Source organism: Cervus elaphus, chromosome 9 (assembly GCF_910594005.1).
Source record: "Cervus elaphus chromosome 9, mCerEla1.1, whole genome shotgun sequence".
NCBI lineage: Eukaryota > Metazoa > Chordata > Mammalia > Artiodactyla > Cervidae > Cervus > Cervus elaphus.
Genome location: NC_057823.1, coordinates 82,505,621 through 82,532,396, shown reverse-complemented (window position 1 = coordinate 82,532,396; position 26,776 = coordinate 82,505,621). Strand labels below are relative to the sequence as shown.

The 26,776-nt window shown below is 40.1% G+C and overlaps 1 long non-coding RNA gene across 1 annotated transcript in view; it reads right to left on the bottom strand.

Annotated features, from left to right (window-relative positions):
- The window catches only part of LOC122700570, a 79,575-nt gene that overhangs the window by 34,251 nt on the left and 18,548 nt on the right, over nucleotides 1-26,776 (bottom strand). The window contains exon 2 of the long non-coding RNA XR_006342809.1: nucleotides 23,101-23,267. This is a non-coding gene — a long non-coding RNA (uncharacterized LOC122700570). The remainder of the gene's footprint in view (nucleotides 1-23,100; nucleotides 23,268-26,776) is intronic.

Here is a 26,776-nt window from a genome sequence, read left to right as displayed (position 1 = left end):
TAATACTTAACACAGTGACTCTTACAAATAGCTGATGCTCAATAAATAAGGTAGATAAACCTTCTGGTGAAAAATGACTGTAGTAACACTTAATAACTTACCACTGTTCAAATTTATTACCCTAGAATTCAAAGTTCTTCATAATATAGCTCAATTTCCTTTCCTACTATAGGAATCTCAGTTCATGCTAAAAGATTCCATTTATAGACCACCAGACTGGTCAGTATGCCGTGTCTATCCCCTCTAACTGACCACATTTATGTTCATTATATATCACTTCAAAGTGCTTCCTTATAACATTTTGACACCATTCAACTTACAATGCTCTTTCTGTCTGCTGATTTCAATTAGCAATGTTTGCATCAACTGTAATTTTTTCTTGTTATGCAAATTTAATTATTATTAAATTCCTTTCCTAGCTAAATTATGTTTCTTTTATTTGCCATAGTACTTTACATATGACAAGACTCTGGACTTTTTTGATTAATTGAAGATTTTATCATTCATCCAAATTAATCATCAGTAATATTACTCTAGAAGTCCAACAACATTAATTACATGATTTTAAAATATGATTTGGCATTTTTAACAATTAACATGAATGTATTAATGAAAAACAATAAATGTATATGCTAATTGATTATTTTAATGTATTTAAAATATCTTTAAAATAGATTAAATTGTACATCATCATGTTTATGTTGGAGTCTGGTGGACTATAGTCCTTGGGGTTGCAAAGAGTCAGACACAACTGAGTAACTATGCATGCACTCATGTTTATGTTATACATGTGCTTTGCATATATGCCATAATTTATTCAAGATATGTCTAAATTATCATCAACTTGAAGCTAGTAGGCTCTGATATAATCAAAGCTTGTTTGTAAAATAAGTAATAGAAAACAATCCTTCTGTTTTCAGTGTGACTTTCCTGGTGGCTCAGTCAGTAAAGAAGCCTCCTGTAATGCAGGAGACCTAGGTTTGATCTCTGGGTTGGGAAGATTCTCTGGAGAAAGGAATGGCTACCCACTCCAGTATTCTTGCCTGGAGAATTCCATGGACAGAGGAGCATGGCAAGCTACACTCCATGGGGTCACAAAGAGTTGGACACAACTGAGTGACTAACACTTTTTCTCTTTTGCCTACATTCTGTAGATTTTTCTGGAGATAATTTTAAAGCTAATCTGAACTTATTCTAACAAAGATTTCATACAGCAAAACAAAACTTCACTACAAAATCAAGATTTGTTGTTGCATATGTTTACTGTGCTCAGGAGTCGTCAGCACATCAAAAATACACTTATTCTTACTTATTTATTTCCAGAATTTTCTTTCATCTTACAAATATATTTATATCTTGTCTTAATTACCTGATTCATAACTTCATATTATATTTCATTTTCTGTTTACTTGTAATTTGACAGCTTTCTTTAGGCTTATTCTGTATTTTAGTGAACTTTGTTTCTGCCTCATTTGAATCTTAAACCTATTGAGTTGTCTCTCATCCACTTTTTGAATGGGGCACTGAATCTATGGTCTTCAAGTGGCTTAGGTCTAATGTGCAGATATATTCATACAATCACTTAAGTTATAATATTATAAACCATGATACCACTAAATACTAGTTGAGTATTATGATTAAAAAGAGAACATAATAATTAAGATCTCTGCTTTGGAATTATCAGAAAGAGATAGGTAGAAATAACAAAACTTGACCTTTAGTCATGTAGTACTTAACAAGGTAAAGAGGAAGCATGACAAGTAGAAATACTCTGAATTTGATGCTGGACAAAACTAGGTTTCATCACATAGCTCTTCAGTCGCTTTACTTTTCTAAACTGTGCGTGACATGCTAAGTCGCTTCAGTAGGCCATGCCCTCCTCCAGGGGATCTTCCTGACCCAAGGATAGAACCTGCATCTCTTACATCTCCTGCATTGGCAAGTGGTTTCTTTACCACCGATGCCACCTGGGAAGCCCAGGTAATAGCAAAATAAAAGTCTATCAATAGGAGTACTGATTCTTACCTCACAGAGTTGTTGGAAGGACAGAGAGAATGCAAGAAGAACTGAACACAGTACTTGGCAGAGTAAACATTCAAAAAATTAGTTTAAAGGCTAGGGCAATACAAGTGGAGGCAAAAAGGCAGGGGGAAGGAATGCATTGCCATGATCAAGGGATGCTATAGTCTATACTCAAGCAGAGTAGCTGATTAGTGTTAAGTCTATGATGCTCAATGGAGCAAGTCTTAAAGGGTTTTCAATTATTTTAGAATTAACTGTGTTGACCATGGTGAGCCGTGGAGCCAAGGTAAGCCTGGTTCTACAAAATGGAGCTAGCTTTGAATGAAGATTCCTTTAGGAAGCAATGTTCAAGGTGGGTTAAAATCAAGGAAAAGATGGACAGAGAGAAAGGCACCATGTTTTTAGTAAGAATACTATACTTAAAAGGTCTTTCCTGGTAGCTCAGCTAGTAAAGAATCTGCATGCAATGCAGGAGACTCCGGTTCAATTCCTGGGTTGGGACAATCCCCTGGAGAAGGGAACGGCTACCCACTCCAGTATTCTGACCTGGAAATTCCATAGACAGAGGAGCCTGGCAGGCTACAGTCCACGGGGTCACAAAGAGTTGAACCCAACTGAGTGACTTTCACTTTTCACTGCACTTAAAAGCACAGGACCTGGCTTTAGGTTCCAACTCTGCACATGATCACACTTTGCAGAAGCGACTTTTGGATGTATAATCCAGATTATGGCTTTCCTTCCCAGAGAACTCCTACCCACAAAAGTGGTACCCTGCAGTCATGCTTCTTCTATGTGACACTATAGTAAATTGGACGACAAGTGGACACTCAACCCCAATTAGCCCAAGAAGTCTATAAGAATTTTGAGTTTGTATCCAATAAGTCTGTTCAAACTCTACTAATATTTCAACTGAAAAAATAGGGCCCCTTAAAGCAGTCCTGTTATGCTCAGTGGCATCGGAAAGCAGGGAGAAAAGGGTCCATGGACAGAGAAGTATAAAGGAGTTAGGAAAGACAATGGGCAGAGCAACCTGGGCAGATCCCCCTGCCCAGAAGAACTTGCTCCCCAGATTCAAAGAATGTGAGTAGCTGATAGTCTCCAACTGTCAGCAACTTCAGCGAGCCCTCAGTGTACCCCTGAACCCACACACCTCCTAGGGTTTGGCCAGTGATTAGTGGTGGTAACCAAAATCACATTTCTTTTGAGATGGCCCAACAAATGACCAAGCAAAAGGATGGAATAAGGGTCTAGCCAGTCTTGCCCAGTGCAGAACTCTTCTAGCAGGCACACTTCAGTCCACAATTCCCCCAATGCACTGGCAGAGACATCATCCATGTCCGCATCATGATCTGAGTGGTTCCTCCTGCCCAAACCTGCTGCCCAAGCATCAGTGGTTCTGAGGTTGATAAACACTGCTCTGTGTGACTCTTTGTTGCCATTAAATGATCTCTAAGTCAGAAATCCTTTCAAAATTATTTGAGATGTATTATGATAAAAGAGAAATATGCAAATGGATTATTAATACAAAGACAAAAAAGGTCACACAGTAAAGAGGCAGCTTTGTAGAGAACAAATGTACTAGAAAATCTATGCTAAGAATATGTCACCACTAAACCCCAAAGATAGCTCTCAATGGCCAGGTCAGAAAGGAAAACATTATGTTGCATAGTTCTCATCATGTGATATATTGAAGTTTTTCATAAAAGTATTAGGCTCTTCAGTGAGGCCTAGAAGGATGATGACATCATGCAAGAAAAACTCTGAAACAGAATTTTATTTTGAAGGTCAGTGGCAGGGTCATTTCCGATAAGTCAAGCATGAATGAATGCCAAGCAGAAGCATAAAGTATGGGAAATCATTGGACATTATGAGATTTACAATATTTTAATTTTACTTCATTTTTTTTTTTTTTTTTTGCTTGGTGTATATATGACTCTCAGACTTGCCTTCTTCTCAGGGAGAATATGAGATACCAAATCTGGAATACAGTGTCCCTGATGTTTCTGAGGTTGGAATTTCTAATTTTTGCTTGTTTGCTTTTAATGAACACATGTAGCCCAATTATGCTACAGATATAGAGACTTGCCTGTTTTTTCTGAATGGGGTAAAAACCCACATTCTCATCAAGTGGCACAGAAAAAACAGTAAGAATAGTCAGGGCCCATACATACCAAGCCAGACATTGTCCCAGCAACAATGAGAGAGGAACATCTATTGTCCCTCTGGACAGTCGGGGACACTGCCTTTCAACCAGAATTCTATCCATTGTCTCCCATTCTCCTTTACACTCTCAAACAGGAGGGTTTCCTTAGTTAATCATAAGCCCAGAATCTAATCCACAGATAATTTAGATAATTCGGCCAAATTTTTCCTTTGGACAAAAAAAAAAAGAGGGAGGTAGAAGGAAAAATACAGCTCTGTTATTGCCTCAGACAACATTCTCAGGCAAAGAAACTGACTCACAGCCAGACAGCTTCCTAAAAGAAAAATTTCCACAAGACAGCAGTGATGCCACAGAAAAATACTGAAAAAAAAAAAAAAGAAAAATGATGAAAAGTTATGACCTGGGGTTCCATAACTACATCTCCACTGCCTAAGTTCTCTGTGAACCTAATGACTCATCATTTTACTGTCAGATCGTGTTTTAATCACTTCGCGAAGGAGAACATGGAGGGCTGAAACTTTCCTGAAATGATGACTTTCCAAAAAGCTTCATGCAAACACAGCCAGTGTTCTCAAGGCCTTGTCTGCCTCAGCCTGGTCAACATGAACTTGTCCACCCCACCTTGGGAAAAGGAGGACAACCTACAGAGGGAACATTACTGTGTTGGGTCCTTATGTCCAGCACAGACAGCATCTCATAAATGTAACGCTAAGTCACATTAGTGTAGCTGAGGCAAAGCAAGAAGAAGTAGCCAAAGATGACCCCAGAACAGAATACCTGATGAAAAGGGGCGATAATAAGAAAAGACCCAGCAGGCACATGAGCGTGATTGGACGGCATCAATTAGGTTGAAAGGCTCCAGCTGGAAAAAGCCGGAGGTTAAGAGCCCTCAATTCAGTGAACACTGGACGTGTGGGAGCAAAGGAGTCTTCCAAGAGAAAGGGGTCAGCGCTCAGCTTGGCAGACCACAGGAACTTGGTTGGAGGAAACCATCAGGGAGAACAAGCAGGAGGACTTCAGGGGGAGGAGGTCAGCCTGAGGGTGACCACACACTCAGAGTCAGGAGGGCAGAGCAAGGCCGGGCCCAGAAACCCTGGGTGCAGCCAAAGGGAGGCAAAGTCTAGAGTATAACACGGATGAGGTGATGAGAGGGGCTGCCACTGAAAAAGAAATTGGAAAGATAAATGAAAAAGAATCGGAAAGATAAATGTGGTCAGAGAGGCTGATAACTTTCATAAGAGCATTCCAGAATGAGCAGATGAGAAAGGCAGTTCGGGCAAGGAGGGAAATATCTGTTTATTTTCATGGGCAACTGTAGGCTTAAAAGGCAATGTTGGAGAGATCTTTAGCCTTAAATAGACAAATGGTACACTATTTTCTAGTCAACCACCAAATATAACCTGGTATCTGGAATACAATTTAACATGCAATTCCCAGAATAAATTATGTCAACCTTGCTATATATTTCCAGTCTCGTGAAAGGCTGTTGTATATTTTCCTCTCCCAGAAGTGCACCAAAAGTTTTACTAACTTGCAGCCTCCAGCTCTCCCTTGCTGCCCGGGGTCAGATGATGACTCTGGCAGCCCCCAGCATGGATCCCAAAGCCCCAGCATTGGGCCTCATAGAACTCTGCTCACTCCACACATCTGCCTTCCCACAGACAGGATTCTTTCAAGTCTGACTCTCATCCTGCAGGGACTATGGTGCATGGCTAGTTTTCCTAACACCTAATGGAAACTAAACCATCCCCAGAGACAAACACAAGTGAGTGGGACTCACATGTGCAGGCTTTACACACTTGACACATAGCAAACATAGAAAACATCTCCCAATTTCATAGTCTTCATTGAGTTTCATGCTATTATACACCTCAATTCTATTAGAGGAAAGCATGTAATAAAAAAAGTTCCTACTTCAAAAACTAACAAATTACTTTGATGCTACTTCAAACTTTGTGTTTTCAGTTCTCCCACATTTTTGCCTTGATCCCCTGGATAAGAAACCAATATATCAGAGTGAATACCTTGTTTGTGTTTATCATTATCTTTATGAGATGGCATTAACCCTTGGCCTTTGAGATAGAGAATCAGTCGTCCTCAGATCAAACTGAACTAAGAAATGTCAGACACAAGAAGTTCGCTGCTGAGATGTTGGTTTTCAGTGCCCCGATCCAGCTTTGCAAAATGAACCCACCTCACGCCCCCAAGGCATTCAGAAATAATTTTATTTGCTCTTATTCATCAGCCAAGGAAAAGTAGCAAACTCCAGAGCCAATGATTATTCATCCCACCCTGTGATAACCCTGACCCTACTAAAGCCAACATCTGTCTTGTGTTTGGACTGGCTGACAGCCAACTGGGGATCAGAAAACAACAATTTCCCTGGTCAGATGTAAACCTTGCCCAGCATGTTGACTTTATAAACCACCCCGTAAGCTCAGTAAATTTAATTGGTAGATAGGGTTGTCTTTCCTTGGCTCATTTCCCGCCGATTAATATCACCACCATGAGCCCCCATATGGTCAGACATAGACTAACAAGGCTCTGTCTAGACAGCAGAGAAGGTTTTTACCCGCCTCCTTTTTTTTTTCTAGAATTAGGCATTAATATGCTACTTTCCAATGGGACAAATTTTGACATAAATCATACTAGGAAAATAAATACTTCTCTCACATACTTCCAGTGGAGACACTTTAGGCAGGATTAGTTAGGTAGAGGCACTACCACATTAGTTCATTCCCTGTATGCTTCAAAGTGGTGTGAGCCCACAAGAGTGAGGGCAGTCGTTCTAAGAAATGTGAGGAGCAGAACTATCTATAAATCAGTGCTTTTGACAGGTTGATCAATCTAGCTTCACTTCAACCAACATTCTACCTTAATTTATGGTGGTGAGGAGGTATCAGGCATGGTTAATAGTGTTCAAAATGACACTGACCATTCCTACAATGTGATATGAAAAATTATAAAAGGCACTCTCAATAATGACTTTGAACATCTCAAGTGAGGAATATCTTGAAGGGAAATCTGTTGTCCAAAATCTAAGATTCTTATTATTTTCCAAAAAGAATTTTTCAAAAGCATCACCTCAAAAAATAATTTTAAAATCAACAGAAACAACGTTAAATAAGGCCTACCATATAAATGAGACTGCTAATTTTCTCTAACTACCCAACCTACACACACCCTCACCCAGTCCCTTTTTAATATTTTCTTATACTGGGAAATTACAAAACTAAATCTGCTAAAGAACAAATTCTAAGTTTTCCCATAAGTAACCCCAACACCATCATTGTGATTAATTTTATGAATCCATTTATTACCATAAGTGATCCAAATCGATGTTTCAGCATATTTTCAAAATTCTCCTGTCAGAGCAGAGAATACAGAAGTATCATAAAATATAATCCCTGTCTTCAAGGAGTTTCTAATTGATTATCCATTCTAGTTTAATTCTTAAGGTTTTACTATTCTAGAAACTAAAGTCCAACAGATAACTTTGAGAGTTTTCAGGTTGAAAAGACAGATTTAGATTTTCATCAGCTGAATGGACATTGGCAATACACCCCTTTGAAGACAGAACTTCTGCCTGACTCTAACATAATGCTGCAGTTGAAGCTGGGGCTGCCAAATCTCAGTATTCATTCCCTCTAGACCGCAAAACAGACGGGGGTGGGGGTCAATCACAGTCCTGCCCTTGGATGGTTTTTATATGGAAATTAAAGGGAGTTGCTTCTTCTCCAGTGGAAAGCTTTGGGAAGCACAAGACAGGAGCTTTGAGGCATTGCTGCTTCTCACAGAGAAAGCCAGTCTGAGAGGACAGAGTCAACGTGCTGAGAGAAGCATAGAGAAGACAGAGGCCTAAGCACACTGCAGGCTCTGCTTCCAGAGGCCTGAGGTCAGCCATACCCCTTCCTTTCCCAGAGTTGCGTTATGCTTGCCAAGAAAGTCCCTTGTTGGTAAGTTAGGCAGAGTTGGGTTTCTGTCGCTTGCAATCAAAACATGTCTTAATTACTCCATATGTTGTTCTCCATCTCCAGTACACCTGACAAGAGGAATGGTCTTAGATTTCATCAAGAATTACACGATGAATGTGACTATTATTTTATAGATAAATTTGATTCTAAAGGAGCTTGAACACTAAACTCACCATAAAGTGTATACATACATCTTCAAATTATCTTGGATAACTGTCTTGAGTAACTTAACACAGAGAAACAGGGCCTAGGCTGGAAGATTATTTCTCAAACTATTTCTGCAAATTCGGAGCCTGTTGTAGTGATCCAAAGACCACCTATCCCTTTCAGCAGTGCAACTTCCTATTCCTGCCTTCTCATTTCAAATGCCCTCCCTGCTACTTCTGCATCTCCACACATGCAAACACACTGCAGTGTCACCCACACATTCTCTGCCTTTTCACAGTCGCCTAAGTGAACCTCCTCTTCACTCCTGGCCCTCTGGGCAGCCACATGGGCCGGACCAGACCTCCAGCTCTTCCTTCTTAGGTTCCTCCCAACTGAGAGAATAGCTGGTGCTGCAATGAAGAGCATGTTTGAGAATCATTAGACAAGAGGACTTCCAATTCTCCTATGGGCACTGTTATCTCTGCATTATAGCACAGATATTCTCTTTTTCTGCACATTGTGTGTCTTTTTTTGGCAATTAAAGGGGCTTATTTTGGAAGTTGTCTCCCCATCCTATCCTTTACTTACATAAAAAGTGAGCAGTAATGAACATCAACCAAGAAAACTGTTTTCTCAGCTGCTTTTCCTTAACCTTGGGATTCCTGAATTGAAATGGGGAAGGGAGAATAATTAGATCTGATGCTTGAGAAATTGATTTCTAATAGTTTTGAGGTTGAGAGTATTCGTCATTTCACCCGCTAGTCAAGTATTTCTTCATGGTTTGCTCCACAAAGAAAAAGAGTTCTTGGGAGGCGAAGCTGTTTGAAATTATGAAAAAACAGGTCAAATAACCTTACGGCAAAAGTGTCAGTGGATTTCCAGAGTAAAGTGTGCTGCTGGCATCATGCAGAGGTTTTAAGACGGCCACAGACACTGAAAAGACAAAAAAAGAACTTTAAAAAATAAACAGAAGGATTCTCCTTACAGTAGAAAAGATTCAAGTCACACCAATACCATTTTTTCTCCTTTTTTTTTTTTTTTCGCCTTGACCCTCAGCTGCTAAAACAGCATAGAAATTACCTCAGACACAGTGGAGTTGGAATCTCCATTAATATTTACATAGCTTGCCACCCAAGCTAGGGCCCACCCTGCTGCTAGAGAATGATAAATTCCTTTGTCTCCACTGAGGCCTGAGAAGTCTTATTTCACTAGGGAGTAAGCATCATTTCTGCAGTACACGTGAAGTGATTATCATGTCTGGTTTATTAAGTCAGCTATCTCTTGAGGTTATTTCATGGTAAAAATGTACTCATTCAAACTTTGGAACAACCAGGATTATATAGCTTTCTCCAAAAGTGTCCTTAGTAACTGTTAATATCACTAAAGTGCAAGTAGGCACAAGGCCAAGAAGGAGCAAGAGGTAACCATTCTGCAAATATGCCGTGAACATAGGGCCCCCGCTAAATAAAGAATGCACTCAGCAGCTGCTAGATGCAGAAATGCTTTCCCGCCCTGCAGCTCTCCATGCCAATAAGTTTGTTTCGTCCTTTGTCAGGAAAAAATGAGTGGACAACATTGGTTGGTCTGATGATTTGGTTTAAAAATAAACAAGTTGGAATCACCTGAGTTTTAAGAACCAAAGTCTACAAGGAAGTTAAACCACATGATTTCTAAGGACTCTTCCAGATCTAAAATTCAAAGTCACATGCAATGAAATGACAAATCTTTATGTGCTATGTGGTTTAGTCTCTCAGTCATGTCTGACTCTTGTGACCCCGTGGACTGTAGCCTGCCAGGCTCCTCTGTCCATGGGATTCTCCAGGAAAGAATACTGGAGTGGGTAGCCATGCTCTTCTCCAGGGGATCTTCCTGACCCAGGGATCAAACACAGGTCTCCTGCATTGCAGGCAGCCTCCTTAACAACTGAACCACCAGGCAGGTGGTGTCTATGTACTATGCTGCTGCTAAGTCACGTCAGTTGTGTCCGACTCTGTGTGACCCCATAGATGGCAGCCCACCAGGCTCCCCCATCCCTGGGATTCTCCAGGCAAGAACACTGGAGTGGGTTGCCATTTCCTTCTCCAATGCATGAAAGTGAAAAGTGAAAGTGAAGTCGCTCACTCGTGTCCAACTCTTAGCGACCCCATGGACTGCAGCCTACCAGGCTCCTCCGTCCATGGGGTTTTCCAGGCAAGAGGACTAGAGTGGGGTGCCATTGCCTTCTCAACTATGTACTATAGATGAGTGCAATTAGACAACACCTGGTCATACTTTTTCTGACATTTATGTTGCTGTTATTGTTGTTTTTTCCCTTGTAATGAGAACTTTAAAATTTACTTTCAGCAACTTTCAATATACTATACAATATTGTTAACTGTTATTGCAATGCTGTACATTACATCCCCCTGATTGATTGATTTATTTTTTAACTGGACTCCCTTCACCTATTTCACACCTCTCACCTCTAGCAAGCACCAATATATTCTCTGTAACTATATACTTAGTCTTTTTGTTAGTATTCCATGTATAAGTGAAATCATACAGCATCTTTCTTTCCGTCTGATTTATTCTTAGAGCAAGGCCCTCAGACTTCACACATTGTTTGAAAAGCTTCCACATTGTTACAAATGGCAGGATTCCATTCTTTCTTATGACTTAGTTCAGTCTTTCAGTTGTGTCCGACTCTCTGCGATCCCATGGACTGCAGCACACCAGGCCTCCCTGTCCTTCACCAATTCCCGGAGCTTACTCAAACTCATGTCCATTAAGTCAGTGATGCCATCCAACCATCTCATCCTCTGTCATCCCCTCCTCCTGCCGCCTTCAATCTTTCCCAGCATCAGGGTCTTGTCCATTGAGTCAGTTCTTTGCATTAAGTGGCCAAAGTATTGGAGTTTCAACTTCAGCATCAGTCCTTCCAATGAATATTCAGGACTGATATCCTTCAGGATGGACTGGTTGGATCTCCTAGCAGTCCAAGGAACTCTCAAGAGTCTTCTCCAATACCACAGTTCAAAACCATCAATTCTTCTGCACTCAGCTTTCTTTATAGTCCAGCTCTCACATCCATACATGACTACTGGAAAAACCATAGCTTTGACTAGATGGACCTTTGTTGACAAAGTAATGTCTCTGCTTTTTAATATGCTGTCTAGGTTTGTCATAGCTTCTCTTCCAAGGAGCAAGCGTATTTTAATTTCATGGCTACAGTCACAATCTATAGTGATTTTGGAGCCCCCCAAAATAAAGTCTCTCACTCTCTCCACTGTTTCCCCATCTATTTGCCATGAAGTGATGGGACTGGATGCCATGATCTTAGTTTTCTGAATGCTGAGCTTTAAGCCAACTTTTTCACTCTCCTCTTTCACTTTCATCAAGAGGTTCTTTAGTTCTTCACTTTCTGCCATAAGGGTGGTGTCATCTGCATATCTGAGGTTATTGATATTTCTCCCAGCAGTCTTGATTCCAGCTTGTTATTCATCCAGCCTGGCATTTCACATGATGTACTCTGCATATAAGTTAAATAAGCAGGGTGACAATATACAGCTTTGACGTACTCCTTTCCCAATTTGGAACCAGTCTGTTGTTCTATGTCCAGTTCTAACTGTTGCTTCCTGACCTGAATACACATTTCTCAGGAGGCTGGTAAGGTGGTCTGGTATTCCCATCTCTTTCAGAATTTTCCGCAGTTTGTGGTGATCCACACAGTCAAAGGCTTTCGCATAGTCAATAAAGCGGAAGTAGATGGTTTTCTGGAACTCTCTTACTTTTTCAATGATCCAGCGGATGTTGGCAATTTGATCTCTGGTTCCTCTGCCTTTTCTAAATCTAGCTTGAACATTTGGAATTTCACAGTTCACGTACTGTTGAAGCCTGGCTTGGAGAATTTTAAGTATTACTTTACTATCGTGTGAGATGAGTGCAGTTGTGCGGTAGTTTGAGCATTCTTTGGCATTGCCTTTCTTTGGGATTGGAATGATAACTGACCTTTTCCAGTCCTGTGGCCCTTTTCTTCTTATGACTGAATAATATTAATATTCCATTGTACATATACCCAACATCTTCTTTACCCAGTCATTCATCAGTGGGCATTTACATTGTTTCCATGTTTTGGCTACTGTAAATAGTGCTGTAACGAACATAGGGGTGCATATATACTTTTTTTCAAGTTAGTGTCTCCATTTTCTTCAGGTAAATACCCAGGAGAGGAATTGCTGGATCATATGGTAGTTCCATGTTTAATGTTTGGAGGAATCTACACACCATTTTCCATAGTGGCTGCTCCTATTTGCATTCCCAACAGTGAATGGGTGTTCCCCTGTCTTTACATCCTCTCCAATGCCTGGTATTGTTGTCTTTTTGATAATAGTAATTCTGATGGCTCTGAGGTGATATCTCATTGTGGTTTTTAATTTGCATTTTCCGTAAAGATTAGAGATGTTGAGCATGATATGTATCTGTCAGCCTTCTTTGGGAAAATGTCTAATCAGATCTCCTGCCCATTTGCTAATTGAACTGTTTTTTTTTTCACTCTTGAGTTATATGAGTTCTTTATATATATTTTTAATTGAAGTATAGTTGATCTAAAATATTATGTAAGTTTCAGGTGTACAACATAGTAATTCACAACTTTTAAAGGTTATATTCCTTTATGGTTAGAATAAAATATTGTCTATATTCCCTGTGTTGTACAATATATCCTTGTAGCTTGTTTATTTTATACATAGTAGTTTATACCTATTAAGCCCCTATACCTTTTGTGCCCTTTCCCTTCCCCCTTCTTTCTCCCCACTGGTAACCTACAGTTTGTTCTCTGTATCTGTAAGCCTGTTTCTTTTTTTGTTATATTCACTTGTTTATTGCATTTTTTGAAATCCAGATAAAAGTGATATCATACAGGAATTATCTTTCTGTCCGACTTGTTTCACTTACCATCAGTTGAGTTCAGTCACTCAGTTGTGTCCAACTCTTTGCAACCCCATGAATCACAGCACGCCAGGCCTCCCTGTCCATCACCAACTCCCGGAGTTTACTCAAGCTCATGTCCATTGAGTCGGTGATGTCATCCAGCCATCTCATCCTCTGTCGTCCCCTTCTCCTCCTGCCCCCATCCCTCCCAGCAACAGGGTCTTTTTCAATGAGTCAACTCTTCTCATGAGGTGGCCAAAGTATTGGAGTTTCAGCTTCAGCATTAGTACTTCCAATGAACACCCAGGACTGATCTCCTTCAGGATGGACTGGTTGGATCTCCTTGCAGTCCAAGCAACTCTGAAGAGTCTTCTCCAATACCACAGTTCAAAAGCATCAATTCTTCAGCGCTCAGCTTTTTTCACAGTCCAACTCTCACATCCATACATGACCACTGGAAAAACCATAGCCTTGACCAGACGGACCTTTGTTGACAAAGTAATGTCTCGGCTTTTTAATATGCTGTCTGAGTTGGTCATAACTTTCCTTCCAAGGAGTAAGTGTCTTTCAATTTCATTGATGCAATCACCATCTGCAGTGATTTTGGAGCCCCCAAAAATAAAGTCAGCCACTGTTTCCCCATCTATTTGCCATGAAGTGATGGGACCAGAGGACATGATATTAGTTTTCCGAATGTTGAGCTTTAAGCCAACTTTTTCACTCTCCTCTTTCACTTTCATCAAGAAGCTCTTTAGTTCCTCTTCACTTTCTGCCATAAGAGTAGTGTCATCTGCATATCTGAGGTTATTGATATTTCTTCCAGCAATCTTGATTCCAGCTTGTGCTTCTTCCAGCCCAGCGTTTCTCATGATGTACTCTGCATAAAAGTTAAATAAGCAGGGTGACATTATATAGCCTTGATGTACTCCTTTCCCGATTTGGAACCAGTCTGTTGTTCCATGTCTAGTTCTAACTGTTGCTTCCTGACCTGCATACAGGTTTCTCAAGAGGTGGGTCAGGTGGTCTGGTATTCCCATTTCTTTCAGAATTTTCCACAGTTTATTGTGATCCACACAGTCAATGGCTTTGGCATAGTCAATAAAGCAGAAATAGATGTTTTTCTGGAACTCTCTTGTTTTTTCGATGATCCAGCAGATGTTGGCAATTTGATCTCTGGTTCCTCTGCCTTTTCTAAAACAAGCTTGAACATCTGGAATGTCACAGTTCACGTATTGCTGAAGCCTGGCTTGGAGAATTTTGAGCATTACTTTACTAGCGTGAGATGAGTGCAATTGTGTGGTAGTTTGAGCATTCTTTGGGATTGCCTTTCTTAGGGATTGGAATGAACACTGACCTTTTCCAGTCCTGTGGCCACTGCTGAGTTTTCCAAATTTGCTGGCAGATTGAGTGCAACACTTTTACAGCATCATCTTTCAGGATTTGAAATAGCTCACCTGGAATTCCAACATATCCACTAGCTTCGTTCGTAGTGATGCTTTCTAAGGCCCACTTGACTTCACATTCCAGGATATCTGACTCTAGGTGAGTGATCACACTATCGTGATTATCTGGGTCATGAAGATCTCTTTTGTACAGTTCTGTGTATTCTTGCCACCTCTTCTTAATATCTTCTGCTTCTGTTAGGTCCATACCATTTCTGTCCTTTATCAAACCCATCTTTTCATGAAATGTTTCCTTAGTATCTCTAATTTTCTTGAAGAGATCCGAGTTTTCCCATTGTGTTGTTTTCCTCTATTTCTTTGCATTGATCACTGAGGAAGGCTTTCTTATCTCTCCTTGCTATTCTTTGGAACTCTGCTTACCGTAATACCCTCCAAATCCATTCATGTAGTTGCAAATGACGAAATTTCATTCTATTTTAAGGGCTGAGTAGTATTCCTTCATATATATACATATATATGATCTGTTATATATAAGATCCATATATATACATGTATATATATGTATATATATGTAAGAGCAAACACGTCTTGTTTATGCATCTGTTGATGGATACTTCCATTGCTTCTATATCTTGACAATTGCAAATAATGCTGCTATGAACATCAGGATCCATGTATCTTTTGAATTAGTGTTTTTGTTTTTCTCCGATATATATCCAAAAGTGTAATTGCTGGGTCATATAAAAACTCTATTTCTACTTTTTTGAGAAACTTCCCTACTGTTTTCCACAGTAACTGTGCCAACTGACATTCCCATCAACAGTGTAGAAGGGTTCCCTTTTTTCCACATCCTCAGTAACATTTGTTATTTGTGTTCTTATTGATGATAGCCATTCTTACAGTGTGGGTGATATATCACTGTGGTTTTAATTTGTATTTCTCTGATAATGATGTCGAGCATCTTTTTCACATGCCTAATCTTTTCACATGATAATTAAAGATGTTGGCCATCTTTATGTCTTTGAGGAGAATGTCTATTCAGATTTTCTGCCCATTTTTTAATCAAAACACTTGGTTTTATTATAATTGAATTCTATAATTTTCTTATATTTTGGAATATTAACCCCCATCAGAAATATGACTTGTAAATATTTTCTCCAAGGTGATTTTGAAATACATCCAAGATTGAAAACTATTGGTCTAAACAGTATGGGTGAAAGTAGAATAGGAGAAGAGTGAATTCCTAGGATATCAAGAAGAAACCCAGAGCTTTTGCAATTTATTTCCATAAGTTTCAAAAATATGAGATAGGGTTTCCAGGTAACTTCAACAAAGATACAAAATATACTTGTTAAAAATTCACAAAACCAAAAGAAAAAAATTACATGATGTTCAGTTAATAGCTTACAATGGTCATTTCTTTTTTACCACTTAAGTTATATGTTATAGATCATCAGATTTTTTAAAAACCTTAATCTTTTTCTTTCAAAATAAAAGGAAGTTCAAAGAAAGTTCACCTCTAAATGATTCAAATGTCAGTCTTTCAGTTTCACATGTCCATTTATTACCCACGGCACTAATAAAACTATTCCTAACAATATTAGTTAGGTCAGTTTTCATTCCAATCCCAAAGAAAGGCAATGCCAAAGAATGCTCAAACTACCGCAAAACTGCACTCATCTCACACACTAGTCAAGTAATGGTCAAAGTTCTCCAAGCCAGGCTTCAACAATACATGAACCATGAAATTTCAGATGTTCAAGCTAGATTTAGAAAAGGCAGAGGAACTAGAGATCAAATTGCCAACATCCGCTGGATCTTCGAAAAAGCAAGAGAGTTGCAGAAAAGCATCTATTTCTGCTTTATTGACTATGCGAAAGCCTTTGACTGTGTGGATCACCACAAACTGCGGAAAATTCTGAAAGAGATGGAATACCAGACCACCTGACATGCCTCTTGAGAAATGTGTATTCAGGTCAGGAAGCAACAGTTAGAACTGGCCATAGAACAACAGACTGGTTCCAAATTGGGAAAGGAGTACGTCAAAGCTGTATATTGTCACCCTGCTTATTTAACTTATATGCAGAGAACATCATGAGAATGTTGGGCTGGGTGAAGCACAAGCTGGAAATAAGATTGCTGGGAGAAATATCAATAACCTCAGATATGCAGATGACACCACCCTTACGGCGAAAGTGAAGAGGAACTAAAGAACCTCTTGATGAAAGTGAAAGAGGAGAGTGAAAAAGTTGGCTTAAAGCTCAGCATTCAGAAAACTAAGATCATAGCATCTGGTCCCATCACTTCATGGCAAATAGATGGGGAAACAGTGGAAAGAGTGAGAGACTTTATTTTTTGGGCTCCAAAATGACTGCAGATCATGACTGTAGCCATGAAATTAAAAGACACTTACTCCTTGGAAGGAAAGTTATGACCAACCTAGATAGCATATTAAAAAACAGAGATATTACTTTGCTGGCAAAGGTCCATCTAGTCAGAGTTATGGTTTTTCCAGTAGTCCTGTATGGATGTGAGAGTTGGACTATGAAGAAAGCTGAGTGCCAAAGAATTGATGATTTTGAACTGTGGTGTTGGAGAAGACTCTTGAGAGTCCCTTGGACTGCAAGGAGATCCAACAAGTCCATCCTGAAGGAAATCAGTCCTGACTATTCATTGGAAGGACTGATGCTAAAGCTGAAACTCCAGTACTTTGGCCACCTGATGGATAGAACTGACTCAACTGAAAAGACCCTGATGCTGGGCAAGATGGAAGGCAGGAGGAGAAGGTGATGACAGAGGGTGAGTTGGTCAGCTGGCATCACTGACTCGATGGACATGAGTTTGAGTAAACTCTGGGAGTTGGTGATGGACAGGGAGGCCTGGCATGCTGCAGTCTATGGGGTTGCATAGAGTTGGACACGACTAAGCAGCTGAACTGAACTGAACAATATTAGTAGCTAATGTTTATTGAGCACTTAATATGAGCTAGGCATTGTACTGATTAATTTGTGATCATAACCTCACTGAGTTCACACAATAACTCTGTCAGATACTTACTATTATTATCCACATTCTTCAGAAGAAGAAACTGAAGCTCATGGAAATGAAGTCAATTTACCAAGAATGTACAATATATCAAAGTAGATCATGGAGAAGAACTCACATGTTTCTGAGTCCAAACCCGACCAGTTTGACTACTACACCAAACTAATGCACCAAAATTCTTTCAACCTTTTTCCTCAATAATTTGAATTTAATAGTTTTTAATTTGAAGAAGGTATTTGATGGAGAAAACAAGTCTGCTTATCAAGAAATTCTATTTCTTCATGGGAAATATATATCACATCCAAAGTATCACCATTGTTATAAAAATAATTTGCACAGAGGGAAAGAGATATTTTCTCTCCCAACCCCCAATGGTGACAACAGAGTAATTCGTTTACGTTCATAACTAGCCCAACTCAGAGTCAGCCCCTATTTATTTAGTGTCACAGAAGTCAATGTTTTGGCAATATTAATCAGTTCTTCTGCAGTACAAAAGTAACTTCCAAATAGAAAATTTTACAGTCAAGTACTATTTAAATTTTTGGGATATTTGGAATTAAATAAAATTTGAAATTTTTTGATTCAATGTGACTACCGTCTTTGGGAAGTGAAGTGAAGTTATTCATCATGTCCAACTCATTGCTACTCCATGGAGCCTACCAGGCTCCTCCATCCATGGGATTTTCGAGGCAAGAATACTGGAGTGGGTTGCCATTCCTTCTCCAGGAGGTCTTCCTGACCTGGGAATTGAACCCGGTCTCCCACATTGTAGGCAGATGCTTTACCATCTGAGCCACCAGGGAAGTCCAACATCTTTCGGAGTAAACTACTAAACACCTCATATTAAAAAAGTAGTTGAGAAACTATAACACATATATCCAATATGCCTATAGAGAGGTATACTTCTTGACTGACAGATAAAGCTTGCAAGAAATCAGAATGTTGCCAATAATCTTGCTGTGCCTAACTCCAAAGAGAAACACAAATTGATATGCCAGTAAAAATCATATTCCCATCTCCAAGGACTGAATAGACACAGCAGTATATAACATAGGACCAGAAGATGAGTGAGAATATTCACAAACAAGTCAGTGATGGTGCTAGTTCACTTCAAACCCTCCACAGGCCTCCACCAAATTTTATTCAATATGTGTATAACCCATAAAATCCAAGTGACCTATGTGGTCCAAGATTGGAGTAATACGTAATACTATATTCAAGAAAATAAAGCCTAAATACTAAAAGTAATTTTAAAGGTAATTTAAATAATTTACTTGCATTTCTGGAAGACTCTATTCATAATGTGTAACAATAAATTTTATTTCTTCTCTTTCTCAATTCTCTAGGACCTAGGACTACTCTGAGACTAAGAATCAAATTTTCCAAAATTCTCTATGGGAACTCAGCCATGAATGGTTAAGTTGCATTGTTGATACACTTTCTCTTTTTGGACTCTTCCTCTGTGGGAAAAGCAGACTTCCTTCCAATCCCATTCACCTTGGCCTTAGCCAAATGACTTGCCTATCGGAAAGAGAGCAGACATAATGTAACCAACATGCCAAAAAAAGTAGAAGCTTTAAATGCACTTGTTTGGTTTGACTCAGTTTCTTGGGTTCACTTCTGCTGGCCTTCTCCCACGAGAACTGAAAGCCCAAATAGTTCTGACATGAGAGGTACATGGCACAGAGAGGAACTTAACTCAGAGCCTGGAACAAAATCACCAGAGCTGACCACAAGCCTATGAGTGAGAAATTACCATTTTGGTTTTTGTAAGACACTGAGCTTTGGTATTGTTTGTTACACAGCATATTGCAGCAAAAGCTAATACATAATATGACTTTTCTCCTTTGCTTCAGTTTTCCCTGGAAGTAAGTACTCTGCCTCTTTAGCAAGGAATAGGATAGAGAGATTTGAATAAGTAATACAAGATTAATTCAACTGAGAGAAAGAAAAGGTATTGCTAAGGTAATAATTGGGAAAATGACATCATATACCATCAAAGAGTGCAGCCTCTAAGATGTAAAACCAACATGGCCATCAGTAAGTCTTCCAGTCAGCAAAGAAAGAATCAGAGCCAATATCACCCAATGTTTAACTGGAGGACTATCAGTTCAGTTCAGTTCAGTTCAGTCGCTCAGTCGTGTCTCTTTGTGACCCCATGAACTGCAGCACACCAGGCCTCCCTGTCTATCACCAACTCCTGGAGTTTACTCAAACTCATGTCCATTGAGCTGGTGATGCCATCCAACCATCTCATCCTCTGTCGTCCCCTTCTCCTCCCGCCTTCAATCTTTCCCAGCATCAGGGTCTTTTTCAAATGAGTCAGTTCTTTGCATTAGGTGGCCAAAGTATTGGAGTTTTAGCTTTAGCATCAGTCCTTCCAATGAATATTCAGGACTGATTTCTTTTAGGATGAACCGATTGGATCTCCTTGCAGTCCAAGGGACTCTCAAGAGTTTTCTCCAACACCACAGTTCAAAAGCATCAATTCTTCAGTGCTCAGCTTTCTTCATAGTCCAACTCTCACATGCATACAGGACTACTGGAAAAATCATAGCTTTGACTATACATACCTTTGTTGGCAAAGTAATGTCTCTGCTTTTTATACAGAAATACAGAAATATACTATAAAAGAAGAAATATTGATACTATTTCTTGTATGAAACTAAATACATAATTTAGAGACCATTCTTTATTAATTAAGCTGATACATTTGTCATCCCAATTGCCTTTGTACTTCCATCCTGCTGTGTGGCAGACCAAGGACTGGGTATTAATGTTGACTTTGTCCCATGAACAGTCTAACCCTCAACATTTAGTATGGGATATAGTGTGTTGGTAATTATATCTTTAACTGAATTATAAATTGGTATGTTCTTAGAAATGACCAGAAGCTGAACATCTCTGCCTCCAGACAGAGAGAGGATCATAAATCTTGATGAATCAAGTAGGCACCTGAAGGACCACAGCATCCTCACTGATTGCACTCAAGATGAGTTCTAAGAAAAGACTGACTTTTGACCAGATAAAATGTGAGTAAACCTGAATTTCTCTCAGGTTCCTACAGGTTGAAGTCAATATGGGCCCAAGGTGAAGAAGCCTTCACTGTTGTTTCTTAAACTGATCTGTCTCAAAAAAACATAAACTCCTTGCAAGGCTTCTCTTTGCTAATGTTTACCAAGCTAATGCCACCAAAGTACTCAAAGCCATAATGAAATTAAGCCAAGCGCCATTTTCCAAGCACCAGATCCCTCTGCAGCTTTCTCAAGAAGCCTTGTGTAAGTGCTTTCTTTTTTTAAACTCCTTTCTTCTTTAAAACACCATATTTTTCTAACACATTAATACAGCAAGTCATTTTTCACCCACTTAAAATTACCAATATAAGACAGCGCTTTGTACAGAGCTGATGAGGCAATTGTAAGGGATGAGGAATGAATTCTAACATTTATGCCCTGCCCAAATGACTAAGATTTATAACTGTAAACCTACAAATCTCTGGCTTATGTATGCAAATGTGAGACCAATTAGTGATTCACCTGCAACTGCTAATTAAAATGCTTGAGGTGATGAATCACCACTAAGCATGGAGACTGGGGCCTGGAGGTCCAGCATCATCTATTCCCACACAAAGGACACCCCAAGGAGAGAATATCTGAAGATTAGCTCCCTAAAGAGCCATCAGAATTTTATATCTACTAATTTGGAAGAAAAAAAATGAGTTGTGTGGGAAAACGTAATTATAATGTAGCTAGAAAATAAAAACAGGCAGAGCAAACCAAGCATTGTTGCATCATTAAAAGAGAAAATAACCCTTCTGGGTAATTTTCCCATGGAATTCAGGACAACAACAACAGAAAAAAAAAATTGGAAAAAGGTTTGGAAGAAACCACATGCGATTCTTTCCCCTCCAATTACAACAAATTTCCACAGTTTTCAACTCAGCAAAATGCCTGAACCAAAGCTTGGCAAATAGCAGAGAATAAAATTGTTAATAAAATAAAAATTTTGAGTCCAAGCCTTTCAGACAGCTAGGTTGAATAGGTTCTCATGTTACTTCAACTAAGTTTGGAGATATTTATTCAGTATCTGACTTCCAGTTTCAGCTGAAATAATCTAATTAAAATGCAGATTTAGAAAACCCAGCCTGCTTCTCAGAGTCCACAAACAGCTGCGTCTATAAACCTCCAGTTCCCTCCAGGATCAAGTGCTCGGATATCGCTCCCTTTGTCAGCCCTCTGGCTCAGTCACAGACGTATGTTACCACACCATTGCTGTGGCCAGAGCGCCTTATGATCTACCATCCCTCAAACCCACACCTCTTCATGATTCTCATGCCTTAACCCAAAGTGCCACCGCAGGATCAGCTACTTGGACCAAGGGCCAGGCTTGTGGCCACAAAGACCTCTCCTTTAAAGGACTGCTGAATGCAGGATCTTCTTTGGTCAGGAGCATCTCTCCCACGCAGACCTCGTGTATTCGGGAAGTACCGGTGTCAGTGTTCCTGCTGAATGGCTTCCCGCATACGGCATCCTGGAGGTTTGGAACACCTAATAAGGTGTCATATCAAAATCAGTCCTTAATGCAGTGACCTCAGAGGAGAAACAGCAGGTGGGCAACGCCAGTGAGCTACTGGCAGGAAAATCTAGTAGATGCTCATTAGGTTTACCTAATCAGTAAATATCACTGCCTTGGAGAATGAAGAAATAAATAACTCTTTGCCAAGGTATGTTGAAATCCCAGACTTCTAGCCTAACAGCTACACCACCCTGTCTCCTATTTGCTCCACTTTGTTAATTGTCTCTTATGTTCAACTTGTATATGCTATTTAGTTTCACCCTCACAAGCACCTGTATTTACGGTAAAAAAAAAAAAAAAAAAAAAACAGATAACATGTTTAAATATTTGCTGAGTGCCTACTATGAGTTGGGTTTTTCTTGCTGCCAGCCATGAATCTTTCCACCAATCTAATGAGGCTGTGACTTGCTCTAAGCCTTGAAATGATCAGGTAGCTGAGCAGGCTTTCAAGCTCCAGACTTAACTCTTCCCTGCCACGCAGGTGCCACCCACTACTTGGAGAGCCGTTGTCTCCCCTGGCTTTGTCTCCTATTACTTTTCATTTGAATGTGCTCCCCTATTCTTTTTGGAATCATCTTCTTATGGCTTTTACTGATTTATCCCTGCTTTCCTCACACTTCTGTTTCCTCAGTCCTCTATACTTGTTTATACTCTCTTGACCCTCCAATTCCAATTGCTTTCTCCTTGACACTTACCCCTCACCTTATCAATCATATCAGGTAAAGACACCTGACTGCCCACACTGTCTGTGATCCCCACCTGCACTTAAGAAACTGAGTGTGGAAGAAGTTAGGGAACAAATTCAAGGACCCACTGCTGGTAGGGAGTGAGATTCAGCCTAGAAACTAATCTTCATTCTTACCTTCGTGTTTTTACTACTGATGCTGAGCAGGGCCCTGTGGGGTTCCTGGGCATGAAGGCCTTCCTGTCCCCCATCTCTTTTAGGCAAGACTCCAGGTTCCATGACCTTCTCTGAGTTCCAAAGGGCACAACCGTTGCCAATCAAGGGAGGAGCAGCCAATGAACCACCTGAGGCAAGATTAAAGAGACCAGAGAGGCTCATCAAGCTTAGGAGACCACCTAAGACACTGCACACACTCTAATCTTGTCAGCAACCCCACTCTTCAGAAACTTTGCAGAAGAAAGAAGAATACAAGACTGTTGCTGCCTTGATCCTTATGCCATATCCCTGTCTGACTACATAACCACTCCCTACTTGCCAGGGAGGAGGGCACAGTTCTTGAGGCACTAATCTACTATGTTCCCCCTTTGCCTGGCAAAGGAATAAAGCCACTCTTTTCTTTTCCTTCTTCTCCATCACTCTGTCTCCATATTTCTTTGGCACTGGTGCACAGAGAGCCAAGATCTTGGCAACACTCCCTCTGAACTTTCTTCTCACGCTCTTTGATCATAATGACATAGTTCAAGTTCACTTTTCATCACTGACTAGTTTTCCCGTATTTTTCCAGCCCCACCTCCATCACAACTGTCCAACACTTTTCAACACAGTACTCCAGATTTCAGTCCCTGAGGCCAGAGATCTTGGTTTATTAATAAGTCTTTGGCAATGAATGGAGCTCCATAAGTGATTATTGGATGAATGAATAGATACTGTCTGTTCTAGATTTCTTCCCAGATCTCTGCACACACCTTCCCCATTCCAACCTACATTATCTGAAGTCCTCCCGACTGGAACGCTTCTCCCTGTCAACCACAAACTGGCACGTGCCAAGGGCATTTGCCAGTGTCTGAACAACAACAAGGGCATTTGCCATCTGCCTCTGCAGGGATTGAACTCTGTGCTGCTGCAGCTGTTGACCTTTGACACGCCCTGAAGGGAGTTCAGGGTGGAGAATAAGGCACTTTGTACTCCAGGAAAACTGGCGGAACAGGTCTTTTGTTAGATATTTTCAGGAACTGATTTCATGATCTCAATCCTTGCATTTCCTCATATCGAGAAAAGCACTAAATCCTTTCATGATGACATCAGGCCCTCTTGACTAACAGAAAAACTTTTGTGAAATAAGCGCTTGATTGCATGAACTTCCCCTTCACCAAAATCACATATATTGACCTTCCTCCACTACCTTTTTGGAATAGTTTCACAGAGCTATCTGAGGTGCTGTCTCCCAGGCTACAGACATCATTTTGCCCCCAAATAAAACCTAACTTGCAAGTCTCACACTGTGCATCTTTCTCAGTCAACATTCCTAAACCCACAATTCTCATGGTGTATTTCAGTTCAGTTCAGTTCAGTTCAGTCGCGTCCGACTCTTTGAGACCCCATGGACTGCACACCAGTCTTCCCTGTCCATCACCAACTCCCGGTGCTCACTCAAATTCATGTCCATAGAGTCGGTGATGCCATCCAACCATCTCATCCTCTTGTCCCCTTCTCTTCCTGCCTTCAATCTTTCCCAGCATCAGGGTCTTTTCCAATGAGTTACTACTTCACATGAGGTGACCAAAGTATTGGAGCTTCAGCTTCAACATCAGTCTTTCCAATGAATATTCAGGACTGATTTATTTTAGGATTGACTGCTTTGATCTCCTTAAAGTCCAAGGAACTCTCAAGAGTCTTCTTCAACACCACAGTTCAAAAGGAACAATTCTTCGGTGCTCAGCTTTCATTATAGTCCAACTCTCACATCCATACATGACTACTGGAAAAACTATAGCTTTGACTAGATGTACCTTTGTTTGCAAAGTACTGTCTCTGCTTTTTAATATGTTGTCTAGGTTTGTCATAGCTTTTCTTCCAAGGAGCCAACATCTTTTAATTTCATGGCTGCAGTCACCATCTGCAGTGATTTTGGAGCCCCGCAAAATAAAGTCTGTCACTGTTTCCACTGTTTCCCCATCTATTTACCATGAAGTGATGGGACCAGATGCCATGATCTTAGTTTTCTGAATGCTGGATTTTAAGCCAACTTTTTCACTCTTCACTTTCATCAAGAGGCTCTTTAGTTTTTCAATTTCTGCCATAAGGGTGGTGTCATCTGCATATCTGAGATTATTGATATTTCTCCCAGCAATCTTGATTCCAGCTTGTGCTTCATCCAACCTGGCACTTCGCATGATGTACGCTGCATATAAGTTAAATAAGCAGAGTGACAACATACAGCCTTGACGTACTCCTTTCCCGATTTGGAACCAGTCTGTTGTTCCATGTCTAGTTCTAACTGTTGCTTCCTGACCTGCATACACATTTCTCAAGAGGCAGGTCAGGTGGTCTGGTATTCCCATCTCTTTCAGAATTTTCCATAGTTTGTTGTGATCCACATAGTCAAAGGCTTTGGCATAGTCAATGAAGCAGAAGTAGATGGTTTTCTGGAACTCTCCTGCTTTTTCCATGATCCAATGGTTGCTGGCAATTTGATTTCTGGTTTCTCTGCCTTTTCTAAATCCAGTTTGAACAACTAGAAGTTCATGGTTCACATACTGTTGAAGCCTGGCTTGGAGAATTTTGAGCATTACTTTGCTAGCATGTGAGATGAGTACAATTGTGCGGTAGTTTGAATATTCTTTGGCATTGCCTTTCTTTTGGATCAGAATGAAAACTGACATTTTCCAGTCCTGGGGCCACAGCTGAGTTTTCCAAATTTGCTGACATTTTGAGTGCAGCACTTTAACAGCCTCATCTTTTAGGATTTGAAGTAGCTAAACTGGAATTCCATCACCTCCACTAGCTTTGCTTGTAGTGATGCTTCCCAAGGCCCACTTGACTTTTCATTCCAGGATGTCTGGCTCTAGGTTGAGTGATCACACCATTCCGGTTATCTGGGTCATGAAGATCTTTTTTGTGTAGTTCTTCTGTGTATTCTTGCCACCTCTTCTTACTATCTTCTGCTTCTGTTAGGTCCAGACCATTTCTCTCCCTTATTGTGCCCATCTTTGCATAAAATGTTCCCTTAGTATCTTTAATTTTCTTGAAGAGGTCTCTAGTCTTTCCCATTCTATTATTTTCCTCTATTTCTTTGCATTGATCACTGAGGAAGGCTTTCTTATCTCTTCTGGCTATTCTTTGGAACTCTGCATTCAAATGGGTATATCACCTGCAGCTAAAAAGCAAGCTCAAGTCTGCTCTCTTCCATGGAGCACTGACTAAGCACTTCAAAATATTTGGATTTTTCTCATGTCAGGTCTCCTATAGTAATTACCATCTCTATATAAACCAGTTTAGAATTTGGTTATATGTCATTTTGCTTCATTCATGTTAGTTTTGTCACAAGATCTTTGGGAATAAGTGCCAATTCTTATGTTAAACTAGAGCTTTGTAGCTCAGGAAGTACTTTTCTCACACAGTATTATCTCCTTTAATCTTCTCAGCAACCCCAGGGAGGAGGTAGATCTGCTTCTGCCTAGCTTTGTGAGCCACAGAGCCAAACTCTTCCTTCATCTTGCTGCCACTCTGCCCTTTCAGTGATGAGGACTAATACACATGTCCAAGGACAAGAACTGATATGTACATTTGGTAGTGGTTCACATTTTCTCTTTAACCACAAGAGTAGTAGAACATGACACCCCTAAATATTCCC